Genomic DNA, 13,452 nt, shown 5'->3' with positions numbered 1-13,452 from the left:
AAGGCATCAATGCTTTGGATAAATAAGATATGAACTTTATGTGATATTTAACACTTCCAAGAAACTTACAAGACAGCCTTGCCTTTGGGATGTTCCATATGCATCACAGCTTTGATAGCTGTTGGAATTAGACTTTATTCCATGCTCAGTGAATATATTTCACAGCTGTTTGGTACTTATTTGATTCAGATTCACATTATTGTGGTACAGTCTTTCCAATAACATTGTCAGTCTGTTTACCTTACAGACACAAGGTGCAGGGTTTGATTCTCACATGGGGTAATTAGCTAGGCTTAAAATGGCCCTCAAGGGCACTTAGCCTAGTACTAATCTATGAACCTATGAACCTATAACTTACTCATATGTCATTGGTGATATTCTTTATCCCATCTTAACATTCTACAATATTTGCAACGGATCTTTGGAAGACCTTTGTTGCTGATGAGATCCCAAACAACATCTTCAGAAACTGATATTACCCAAGAGGGTGTGCAGTTTCAAGGTTTCTTCATTCAACTTCACTTTCCAAAACCTGCAATTGGCATCCATCTCTGAAAAGTATTTGGCTGTGAACATCACTGTTACATCTTTCTAGGCAGTCTTAAAAAGGATACTGGAACCTCTTAGTAATTATATCCAAGTCATAAGGCATTTGAGCATCTGCTTAATTATTTGCTTCATGGCCACACTTTCCCTGTGTTCCATTATAGCACTATACAGTGAATTACATTTCATTGATTTTCAGGTATTAAGAAATGTGACTCAAAATTACACACTACATACAGCAAAAGCCTTTTTTGCAGGGGAACAACCCCCTCACTGCCCTTTAATTATATACCCCAACTCTGTGGTCACAGAGCAGTGGGCCACTACAGCCCACCCCAATCCTCAGTCCCATTCAATACAAGCAAATTGAGTCTCAGTGAAGTACAATGAAACAAATATGATAAAAAGCCAGTCACACTAACAGTACTTGTCAAAAGTCTAGGATAACGCATGACCACTGGCAGATGTGTCAGAGCATGTACTACAGAGTGAATATCAACATTCAAGTCAATGGTATACTGTCCTAGTAGAAGCAAACACTTTACATCCCATTAGGGTCTTGGTTTGCTCTGGCTTTGTTTCCAACAATGCATTGCATGGCTTTAAAACTGAAACTCAGCTTATTTTCTTTTAAAACATGCATGACAAATTCACACTCTCAGAACTTTTGGACATTTTGGACTTTGGCATCACTCAGACTTTTGGCTTCAGGTTTAAACATTTCACAGTAATCACAACTATGTTACTGTTGCTTGGACACTATGAATTGGTTTCCCGTTCCTGACAGATCTTTCCCAGATGCAAACTTGTTATAGTGCTGCCACATAAAGAAGACTTTATGTGATTTGTTTTTGTACACGTACCCAAATTCCATTCATCTATTAGGGATGAATGTATTTTTGAATATGATAAAGTAAAAGTGGAATTGCAGATTTTGCCTTTTACTCTCAAAGCCTTAAAAGAACTTTCATTTAAAATATTATACACTGCTCTGGTAGCCAGTTTAAAGTCAATGTTCTGACCATTAGTTAACAATTTTTCTGCTCAGTGGTTTCTACTTGTACAATATGTATGCTTTTTTCCCTGCTTCTAAGGAAACATCTTTATTTTACACCAATGCTTTATGTCAAGAAATGGTTCCTTTTCAGATTCTGAGCTTGTACTGTTTTCATAAGAAGTAACTGCAGCATTTTCATCAGCTACTTCCAAAATATTACGTTTACTAAAGCAACTTTTCTGGTTAGAGTTACACATTTTAGCAAAAATGGACAACATTTTCATAGATTCTGCAAGCACCCTCATAAGCTGGACAAGTTCTATCGCTGTAAGTAGATCTACATCTCTTCTACTGGTTGCATATTGGCTGACATCTTATCGGTTTTAGTTTTAATTGCATCCTCATTACATGCTCTGGTGCTATGGCTTATGACTTTATTGTCTTGTTTGAAGCATTTCACATTTTTACAAATGCAACTCTTTTTTCACATTCATTCTAGTACTTTTATATTGCACACATTCATCTGATCAGTCAACACTTTCAGCTGCATCTTTGTCAGTTCACTTGCTCTTTAAATAGGTACTGATTCTTTCAGGAAGCAGGAAGGATCAGAAATATTGATACTGTCATATTGTTAGAAATTTTGTATGTTTTATCATTTATTTTAAAATATAATAAAGAATGAGGCTTGTAAATGATGCAGCCTTTTTAATGTTATTTTGTTTACCTCTGACACAGTGTGGTGTCTGCTATACAACACATGTACCTCATACTATAAAAATAATGAAAAGACCAAGATAGGGTTTAATCGAAGAGAAATGCACTTAAGTACAACAGCTTTCGGAAGGCTCACTTTCAGCAGCACTGACTATCTTAACATGACACTGCCCCAGTTGATACATACTACACCTGCTGCTGAATGGCAAGTAGACATCTTTCTGCTCCCCCTCCCCATTTGTAATGTTTTGCCTACATCTTTCACAATCCTGTAGCCAACACAGTCATGTAAAAATATCCCACAGTAATCTCAGTAACTTTTGCATGCTGCATATCGTTTATTGGTTAAAAGTTGTTAGTTGTTAGCTCTTTCATTCATTTCTGGATTTTATTGCTTGAGTTTTGGAACTATCTTTGAATCATATCTGCATAAATATTTCAATATAGTCAAGTTCATTTGCAGTGGACAATATTTTGTTGAGGGGAGGTATGTCACTGACTGCAAGCAATGCTCTTTCAGTGTATTCTGTTAACAGTGTTGAGTATATATATATATCTATATATCTATATCTATATATATATATATCTATATATATATATATATATATATATATATATATATATATATATATATATGTAACTGCATCATAATTGTGTGTCTTCTTTTTGGTTAGTTTGCTTTTGCTCCATTTGGAAACTAGTCCCTCTAACTTTGGCTGGCTTACTTCCAGTTCCAATACTTCCTCTTACCCTATACTGCTGCTGGTAACCAAGCATATGCTTCAGTGGGAACAGCTCTTGTTCCCTAGGGGGAAGTGTGCCATTGTGGGATCACTTGGACAAGATTATGTAATGACAGCTCAGGGGAGGTGACACAGAAGAAACTTCTCATATTTAGCAGAACCATCCTCTCAGTCACCTAAAACACCCTTTCCTGAACACAGACATTATGCATGCTCCATGTCCCCCCATCAACAGGAATATCTAACAGCAGTCTTACGTTCTCCACTATGTATCCCTATCTTGCATGGCTGAAGCAGCATTCTTCTCCCAGCTTCTGCCAAAGGTCAGTTTTATTCCAATAGTGGTGTATGACATTTCCTCAGAACAGCCATAACAGCAGTTCCACAGACTGACCTTCCCTTTCTGGCTGCCCTTCAGGAGGTCTGAGTTTGATTTTGAGCCTAGGTTGTTACACAGGTGGACATCTTATAGCCGTGTTCTTGAGCTGTCATGTTCACAATCTTTTGATTACATAACTTTATTTTAGCTTTATATGCAAAGGTATAGTTTTGTCTGTACTGTATAACTTTATATGTTGCAATTCTCTGTGGAATATGATTTTAGGTCTAAAAACATCATTTAACCTCTGTGCTTCAGCCAGCTCAGTCAATTTCTCAAATCAGTTATTCTGTAACTATTATTTTGAGGTTACAAGCAAACCTCACCACCACTTACTTTTTAGCTTAGAAGGGTTAATATTTGGGGATTCATAGTGTACATTACTATAAAGTCAAAATATGAATTGCCAGTTGAAGTTAGGCAGTGCACTGACTACTCCATGCGAGGAGACAATTAAATGCGGTTTGCAGTAACACAGCAGAAGGGGGTTGACTACTAATATTATGGCTCTACTTGTAGATAATAAGAATTACTTAAGAAATACCAGAGCATGTATAGCTAGGACACAGACTAAGTATAAAAGGCGCAACCAAATGTTTAGCACATCTCACAAACTTAAAAAGCAGTTAGGTCACACGGATTCTGATACATGTTGGAAGAGCTTTAGTTGTGAAGCAGAGAGAATGCAAAATATAATGACCGTCTTAAAAGAAATTAAGCATCTGATTTTAAGGCATCAAAAATGTGCAAACTAGATGTAAAGAATAGGAGTACTGATTGATGAAAGAAGTATGTAAGACTGAGGAATGGTATGAAAACACGTAAAAAAACAGATAACATGGAAGTAAATTTATTTAATGGCAGAGCAAACTGAACAAGTTTTATAAATGTATCAAAAAAAAACAGACAAAAATATGGAAAAGCAGCAATCCAGCTAATCAAAGAAAGAAAGAAAAAGTGTGTGATCTTAGCACTACTGTTTATGTTTTAATGACTCATTCAAAGAGCTTCAAAACAAAGATAGTGAAGTCACAAAGGTAATAGAAGAATTGATAGGTTACAAAAAATAATAAAATAAAAACAGAGAGCATATGGCAAATGAAATAAAGTTAAATTGAAAATATCACCATGTCTAGAAAATGTAAAAATAAATACATTGTAAAAATAGCAAATATTTTTACACATTCCATACCCTGCATCTTTAATGTGCTGTTCCAACAATCCTATAGAGTGCCACATGGGTCAGCATTAAGATCTCAACTTTTCTGTATAAACATCACTGATCTAGATATAAGAAAAATAAAATAAATAATAAAACATAGAGGTAGTCAAGTATACAGATGACACAAGAACTGCTTGTGAGATAACATCTAATAAAGGCATTGTAAAGCCTTGATACACTTTTAGAATGAACACATTTATTTCCACAAAAGAATATAAACAATGAAAATACCCACAGATTTGGATGTCATAAAATATAAGGGCATTGTAAGAATGGTAAATGCTTCCATAATTCCATATAGTGCATCCTTAAAGCATTCCTATAACATTTTTAGGGAGTACTCCAGCTGCCATGCTAGGACTTAAACTGTTCTGTACATATAACACCAGCCTGGATGTACTAAAAGAAACAATGTTAATTAAGCATGCAGACATTGCAGAAATTGTCTTTAAAATAACATCCAAAAAGATTCTACAAAGTTGTTCAAAGGACTAGCCACACCATCAGAACATTCAAAGATGAAAGGTATTACAATAAATGCAAGTGAAACTAATTTTATATCATTCAACAAAATATTTATTTCTGGCAAACTACTATTTAGGAAAAGAAATTGTGGAAAAAACAAATAGCTAAAATGGCCTAGGTATTATGTTGGACACAAATTTAACCTCTGAAACACACATAAATGGTATATGCAAGAAGGCGACTAGATTACCATATTGTATATCAAGTTTTATTAAGGTGAAAAGCGGAGATGAAGATATTCATTCCAGTCTATTTCCGTTCTAAATATTGTACTTAGATGTGTGTGTTTGGTTTGCCGTCCACATAATGGCATAAAAAGCAATACAAGACAATTCAGTGATATTTCATAAAGAAGATTCCATGACTAAGGAATTACACTTATGATGAAGGGTTACCAATGCTGAATCAGTATATGGGCTGTCTTACTGAAGATGGAGGGGAGATATGATTTTGGTAAATAAAGTGTGCAGAAATGAAAACATTTTGGAAGAAATAAGAGTAACGAGTTCTAGCAGGACTGCAAACCTCAGAAATGGTCACGTTAGACTGTAAATAGTGCAGCACTAAGCAGAGTTTATGGAAAGTGAATGAGTTACTGAATATAGAAATAATTGAGGTGGTAATTGCCAAATTATTTAAAAAACGTACTAAAGAACACATACACAGAAAAAGGATATATGATATGCCTTTCACCTGTGCTTATGACTTCTGAATTATGTACATTAATAAACATCTGTCAACAAGTAAAAGGTGATAGCAGCATGAAGTCTACAGAGGAAAATTAAATATTGCACGTCTTTTTGGTGTTTACAAAACCCAGAGAACCCAACAGCAGGTACAGTTTGGGGTGATGTCCTTTCTAGGTAAATACATTTTGGAAGGCCATGGGACCTTGGAAAGTGAGGAGGGCTTGAGCCGGGCTTAATGGGCCCAGTATGCTGTAACCACAGCAAGAAAGGTAAATATGTTTAAATATAGTATTAATACCCTCAAAACACACACATGTACAAGTACTCATTGCCTGATCCATTTTTACCTTTTTATCGGTTTATGTTGTTTACAATCTTTAAATGATGCTCTGTAATGTAATTTAATATCACACTAGCATTTGCTCTACTCAACAAATGTAAATGTTTGGGTTTTAGACACTGATTCTTTTGGTCATCAGGATAGGCACCAGGAAAGGCTCAGAATGCTAAAGTGCCTGTTTTCATCTGAACTTTGAGTCACATAAGCAATCCATATAAAATGTTACACAGGGTGATAAGTCGTGATTGTAGGAACTGAACCCTGACCAAGCAAACTTACTCTTATCTTATTATTCTAATCTGTGTGGCATGCCCTAAGCAAACCATCTCAAAAAACTCCAGCTTTATTCTGTCGCATATCGCCTACTCAGTGGCGATCTCTGCCTAACATACAAAGCTATGTCAAATACAGAGCTGTTGGACATGCTCCACTTAAAGAAATCCCAATCCCTCTGAGCTACACGCTCTAGGGACCTAAACCTTGTCACCTCAATAAACAAAACATACTGGAGGAATAGATTCCTGTTCCAGAGACTTCCCATACTCTGGAACAGACTACCTATTTATATCAAACAAAGCTCCTCTTTAGCACTCTTCAAGAAAAATCTTAATGATTGGACGGGAGATAGGAAATTCACTCTGGGGATCACTTTTGTGGCTCTGCTCTACAGGGGCACAGGAAAATAATTTTCTTGGGTGGCGAAAGCCAGGGTACCTTTCTGGCTAGGCTTATATAGGCCCTAGGGCCAATAGCGTATGAACCTATGAACCTATTACAGTCTCTTGTTTCATGTGGTTTGATTTTACAAAATGAAGTGCATTCCTTGATTTTCTTCTTGTATTTTGTGTCCCTTTTCTATAACTTTAGCTATATCGTGAAGAACTAAAGCAAATGAATTTGGCACAATGTCTGCACTGTGTCGCTGCAGGTCAATCACACACATAAGATTCAGTGCTTTTCAAATTATACTGTGTGTATGCACCAAATATTTTTCAAATGGTAAAACTAGTCAGCCTGAATTTGTGGCTGCAGAATTCTCTCACGCACAGTACAGTACTGTCTGTTGCCCTACAGAGGGCAGAGGTATATCATTAATTACTGCTTGTTCTTGTACTCACTTCAGTGAGCACTTTAACCATGGTTTTTAAGTTTGCAGGTTTCCTAAGCTCCTACTTGAATAAAATGCTGCCATCTTTGCCATTAGCCTTTAGTTCCATTTCTAAGATTCACATTAGAAGTGACAGAATGCTGGGGTGGTGTAACTACTTAATACAGAGTTTAGAAATGTATGTTTTTTCTACTTATCTTTTCTTATGTAGCTAATATAAATACAAGTAAGCAAACATTTTGATTTTTTTATGTGACTGATATATTGGAGTTACTTAATTTGGTTTGTTAGCTGGGTAAGTGAACTGGTCATCAGGTAAGCTATGCACAGGAAGCAAGCTGCAGTGCAGTCATTTACCAAAGCTATGTTTCTAACGAATGGAGACAAGAAAGCCATGTTTTTATTACACAGACACAAGCGATACATATCACAGACACACAGGATGGATTGCATGCTAACATATCTTCTGAATGCATTAGAGCATATAGATTGCTTCCAGTGCAGAACTGTTGATCTTCCTTTGTGTGGCAGATCTTGCCGTAGCTTATGTCGTAACATGTCTGCATGATGCAAAGCACCTTTAACCATTGCAGTCATTTTATTAAACTCTTGCTCTTAAGTTGTACTTGTGCCCAATTCCTTTACAAATAGTTTTACTTTAGCTCCTTTCTCTGTAATATTATGATTTTGAAGGCAGCATTTAGCTAAATATTTTCTGCATTATATTTAAAGTGCAGAGAAAACATTTACTTTTGCGGTGCTATATGACCAATATATCCAGAATCAACAAATTAATGGAGTGGTAAATCTTTTTAGACTGACAGTTTCCTGTAGTTTTCTTATTTTAACAGAACAGCACAACTCAGTTTTAAAAGTACAGTTATGATAGTTCAAATAAAACCCATGGTCTCCTCCCATTTAAATCCCTAAAATTAATAAGAAAGCAAAAAGACACTGGAACACAGATGTGATGTAATACGTTTTATTGAAGCACTATAGGCTTTGAAACATACCTCTCAACTTCTTAGCTCAAGAAATCTGGACACAGCCTGATATAATGGAGGGGGCAAAAACCCAAAAATAGGGACAGATTTTAAATATTGCTCTTATAAACTTAAAAAAAGTAGCTAGAATAACAAGGTTTGTGTTAAAATGCATTTTGTAAAGTATATGAAGTCTGAAACGCGTGTATATAATTATTTAGTGATTTTATTCCTCAGATCATCCCAGTGGTTTGCCAGAAAACAATACATTTTATGAGGAACGGACTGAAATTTTCAGGCAAAAATCTGGACATTCTGTGAAAATCTTGCCACTCAAGAGGTATGCTTTGCAATTACTCAAGCATTTGAGCAAGTGTAAGCCATTCATCAGGGAAAGCTTGACAATTGGCTTGTTTGTAAAAGGTAAAAAATATTTTCCTTAAATAAGCCCACTGTATATACCAATAATTATCACCAATTCCATCAGTCATGTTGGTTTATCTTCTTCTTTTACAATTTGCTCCAATCATGGATAAACCAGCATAAACACTCATTTCATTAGTGATTATTTCTATGATAAACTACTGCAGTATATGCATATCATAGAGGTTTGTGACTGAGTCTACAGTCATAACCAGCTTAGTATGTGTTTAAGATATGGATGCTAGGAAATTCACCTCAAGAGTAATGAGAGAAGACATACATTCAGAGGGTCAACAACTTGTGCTGTAAGATAATGCTTTAGGTCAGTACAACTGGAAAATGAAGGATGAAGCAGTTACAACAAGATAAACTTTCAATGTTTTAAATCACGTGAACCACTGTTACAACTGGCTGTTTTTATGCAATGATTGTAACAGATCTGCTGGAGGAGTAACAACAGCATTTGGTAAACAGTCAGTCCCTGGCATGTGCAAATGTACTTAAATAATGTATATTATGTCATAATGAGTTGCAGACTGCACCCCTGACATCCAGATCTCTCGCCACCAATTGCTGCAGCTTTGACTTGGCTGTCACACATGAAGTGGGGGAAAATGTCTGCCTGAGAGGGGTATTTCTCCACCTCCAATGAGGTACCTGACACGTGTTCCCTTTGGATTGCTTTTTTTAAGGACGGTATCTACTTGACTGATATGCATGGAGTCAATATGAAACAAATTGTTATAAATACAATACATTTCAGGGCACTGTTGTTGAACCTCTTCTTTCCACTGACAGGGGTCAGAGTTGTGTCACTTGAGATCACCATAACAGCATCTGCTCCACCCTGAGAATCATGAAATACTGATAACCTTTGCTAGTATCTGCCTTAGGTCATATCATGTCTACTTTTAAATGGAAATCATTCATGTCCAGTAGCCTGTCCCTATAGTCCCTCAGTTGGAAAAAAAGAAGATATTTGTCTCCTTTATACACTATGCAGGAGCACTTCATCTAGATTCAGCGACGACTGCATGACTTGGTTTAATAAAAACACTCACTCTATGAACCACAGCGAAGTCGCTAACTTATGCATGAATTACCATATGTGTTTGTGAATCATGACTAGTGCAGATCCACACAATGCAGTTGTACAATATACAGTCTCATGTATATTGTGACATGTCTCAGTCTGACACTTACCCCACACACGGGCTGCATAAATACTCTGGTGTGCAAAGCCATAATTAGGTGATTCACAGACATTCATGTTGCAAGCATCTGCCTGCCTCTGTAATACACAAGAAGGTATAAGGTTGTATAATTTCAGAATAAACTGCCTGATATGATGTAGATTTTTCATTTTAACAATGTTTATAATAGTGCATAAGATTATCCTTTGGCAAGCATGACTTTCCTTGTAACTATAACATCAACAGTGACCCCCCGACAGTAGATCCTGTAGTTAGGGACCTGGAAACCTGTGTAGGCAACAAATTGTACTTTGATCACCATGTATCCATTATTGTAGGGACTTCTTTTTCATTGCACAGCTTATATCCAAAGATATGGCATCCAGGTCCAAGGAAGTAATCATTCCATTGTAGTCAGCTCTCATTAGGCTGATCATGGAGTATAATGCCCCTTTTGGCATGTACCTGTCCAAATAGTTATAAACAACTGCAAAGACCACAACACTTTTTCACTAAAAAAAAAAAAAAAATGAAGGGCCTAAATCATAAAAACTATGCAGACCATCTCAAGGCTTCATCCCTCTTCTCAGTATCATACAAGATTCTAAGAGGTGACCTTTGTCTTGCATATATAGTCTCCACAGAACCTATCCTTTCTGATCTATTACACATTTGTAAGTCCAATGGTAGTGTGAATACCTGCTCAAGGGATCTCAATCTCTTTTGCAACATAAATAACACATGCTGAAGGGACAGGTATGTAACACAGAGAATACCACTTCTATGGAACTGTCTTCCACTCTTCATAAATAAAAATATTTCCTTATTCTATTCAAATGTAATTTGGACAAATGGATGGGAAATCACCAATTCACCCCTGGCTTAACACACATGTCCCATATAGATAGGGGCCAGAAGTAAATGTCCCAACATATCCTTGTTCTGCATGTCTCTGGGTTATTAAGGCACAAAATATAAGAGCCAGAAAGCTACTATGGGAATGTGAGGCTAGGCTTCTTAAGCTACTCATGGATCTATAGCCTAATAAGTACCTATGAACCAATAAACCTATGTTGCTCAGACACCAAAGGGCTGATAGAGCACTAGTCAGATTTCCCAGGTATATTGGCAAGGTGTAATAATGGCATATGATGCCTGACAAGGATAGGTGTGGAAAGTGTCCTTAATAACTGCATTTCATTACACATACAGAGAGGGTCACCCTTTTCATCATAGAAATGTTTGTCCAATCTGTTCTCACAGATGCTACTTAGGAGACATATCTGCCTATGATCTAGGTCAGCCTTACAATGACCTGTAGCAGAGGGAATATTGTTAGGACTGCCAATATACATTAAACATTGCCAGTAGTGGAAGCAGTGGGAAACATTGTGACAAGCAGCTCTAATAGAGTATATTGAAGCCGGTTCTTTCTTCCAAGGAAACCAAAAACAGGTGCATTTTTATTAGATATGTAGTATGAGTACAACCATTATGCATGTAGTTTCCACAGCGGATATTCTAGAAATTCTGACATGGACAATGTATAGACAGAAGCACCTCAGTCAGTGTCCCTGTAAGCCAACAGTCCGTCTTGCAGTCCCCTTTCTTTCTACTAGCTTTAACACGCTTCAGTCAGTCATACACAGAGTTTGTATACGATGATATCAGCCAACATGTCGTTTGACCATTTTACAGGTTTAACTCGGCCACAGAATACTATATTGTAGCACATGGGAAGCAGCCACATTCACACTATTTGTACAACCATCCTTTACAACTACAATTAATATGTGCTGTTACAGTCCCTCGGTTTATACAAGATTAAGCATGTCCAGAGGAGAATCAGGCAGCAGAGGCTGGAAAATGTTAGTATTGCAGCAAATCAGATCTTGCTGCAAGTCCTCAGGAAGCATAGCCTACATCTGTTGGGTAGAGGGCACAACGACCAGCAGTTGACAAACCAGATGTGGTGCTCCTTGCTGCATAGCCTACATCTGTTGGGTAGAGGGCACAACAACCAACAGTTAATAAACCAGATGTGGTGCTCCTTGCTGCATAGCCTACATCTGTTGGGTAGAGGGCACAACGACCAACAGTTAACAAACCAGATGTGGTGCTCCTTGCTGCATAGCCTACATCTGTTGGGTAGAGGGCACAACGACCAACAGTTAACAAACCAGATGTGGTGGTCCTTGCTGCATAGCCTACATCTGTTGGGTAGAGGGCACAATGACCAACAGTTAACAAACCAGATTTGGTGGTCCTTGCTGCATAGCCTACATCTGTTGGGTAGAGGGCACAACGACCAACAGTTAACAAACCAGATGTGGTGGTCCTTGCTGCATAGCCTACATCTGTTGGGTAGAGGGCACAACAACCAACAGTTAACAAACCAGATGTGGTGCTCCTTGCTGCATAGCCTACATCTGTTGGGTAGAGGGCACAATGACCAACAGTTAACAAACCAGATGTGGTGCTTCTTGCTGCATAGCCTACATCTGCTGGGTAGAGGGCACAAAGAGCAACAGTTAACAAACCAGATGTGATGCTCCTTGCTGCATAGCCTACATCTGTTGGGTAGAGGGCACAACGACCAACAATTAACAAACCAGATGTGGTGGTCCTTGCTGCATAGCCTACATCTGTTGGGTAGAGGGCACAACAACCAACAGTTAACAAACCAGATGTGGTACTCCTTGCTACATAGCCTACATCTGTTGGGTAGAGGGCACAATGACCAACAGTTAACAAACCAGATGTGGTGTTTCTTGCTGCATAGCCTACATCTGCTGGGTAGAGGGCACAAAGAGCAACAGTTAACAAACCAGATGTGGTGCTCCTTGCTGCATAGCCTACATCTGTTGGGTAGAGGGCACAATGACCAACAGTTAACAAACCAGATGTGGTGCTCCTTGCTGCATAGCCTACATCTGTTGGGTAGAGGGCACAACAACCAACAGTTAAAAAAACAGATGTGGTGCTCTTTGCTGCATAGCCTACATCTGCTGGGTAGAGGGCACAAAAAGCAACAGTTAACAAACCAGATGTGGTGCTCCTTGCTGCATAGCCTACATCTGTTGGGTAGAGGGCACAAAGAGCAACAGTTAGCAAACCAGATGTGGTGGTCCTTGCTGCATAGCCTACATCTGTTGGGTAGAGGGCACAACGACCAACAGTTAACAAACCAGATGTGGTGCTTCTTGCTGCATAGCCTACATCTGCTGGGTAGAGGGCACAAAGAGCAACAGTTAACAAACCAGATGTGGTGCTCCTTGCTGCATAGCCTACATCTGCTGGGTAGAGGGCACAAAGAGCAACATTTAACAAACCAGATGTGGTGCTCCTTGTTGCATAGCCTACATCTGTTGGGTAGAGGGCACAACGGCCAATAGTTAACAAACCAGATGTGGTGCTCCTTGCTGGATAGCCTACATCTGCTGGGTAGAGGGCACAAAGAGCAACAGTTAACAAACCAGATGTGGTGCTCCTCACTGCAGGACATCAGTTCCAGGAGAGAAGAATGCAGCAATGAGTCAGTGTTGACAGCATGGTAAGGCATGACAAACTGAAATATAGGGACAGTC

Source organism: Protopterus annectens, chromosome 13.part0 (assembly GCF_019279795.1).
Source record: "Protopterus annectens isolate FY-2018-M chromosome 13.part0, PAN1.0, whole genome shotgun sequence".
Lineage (NCBI taxonomy): Eukaryota > Metazoa > Chordata > Ceratodontiformes > Protopteridae > Protopterus > Protopterus annectens.
The sequence above is the reverse complement of the archived record's forward strand: the minus strand, read 5'-3'. Positions refer to the sequence as shown.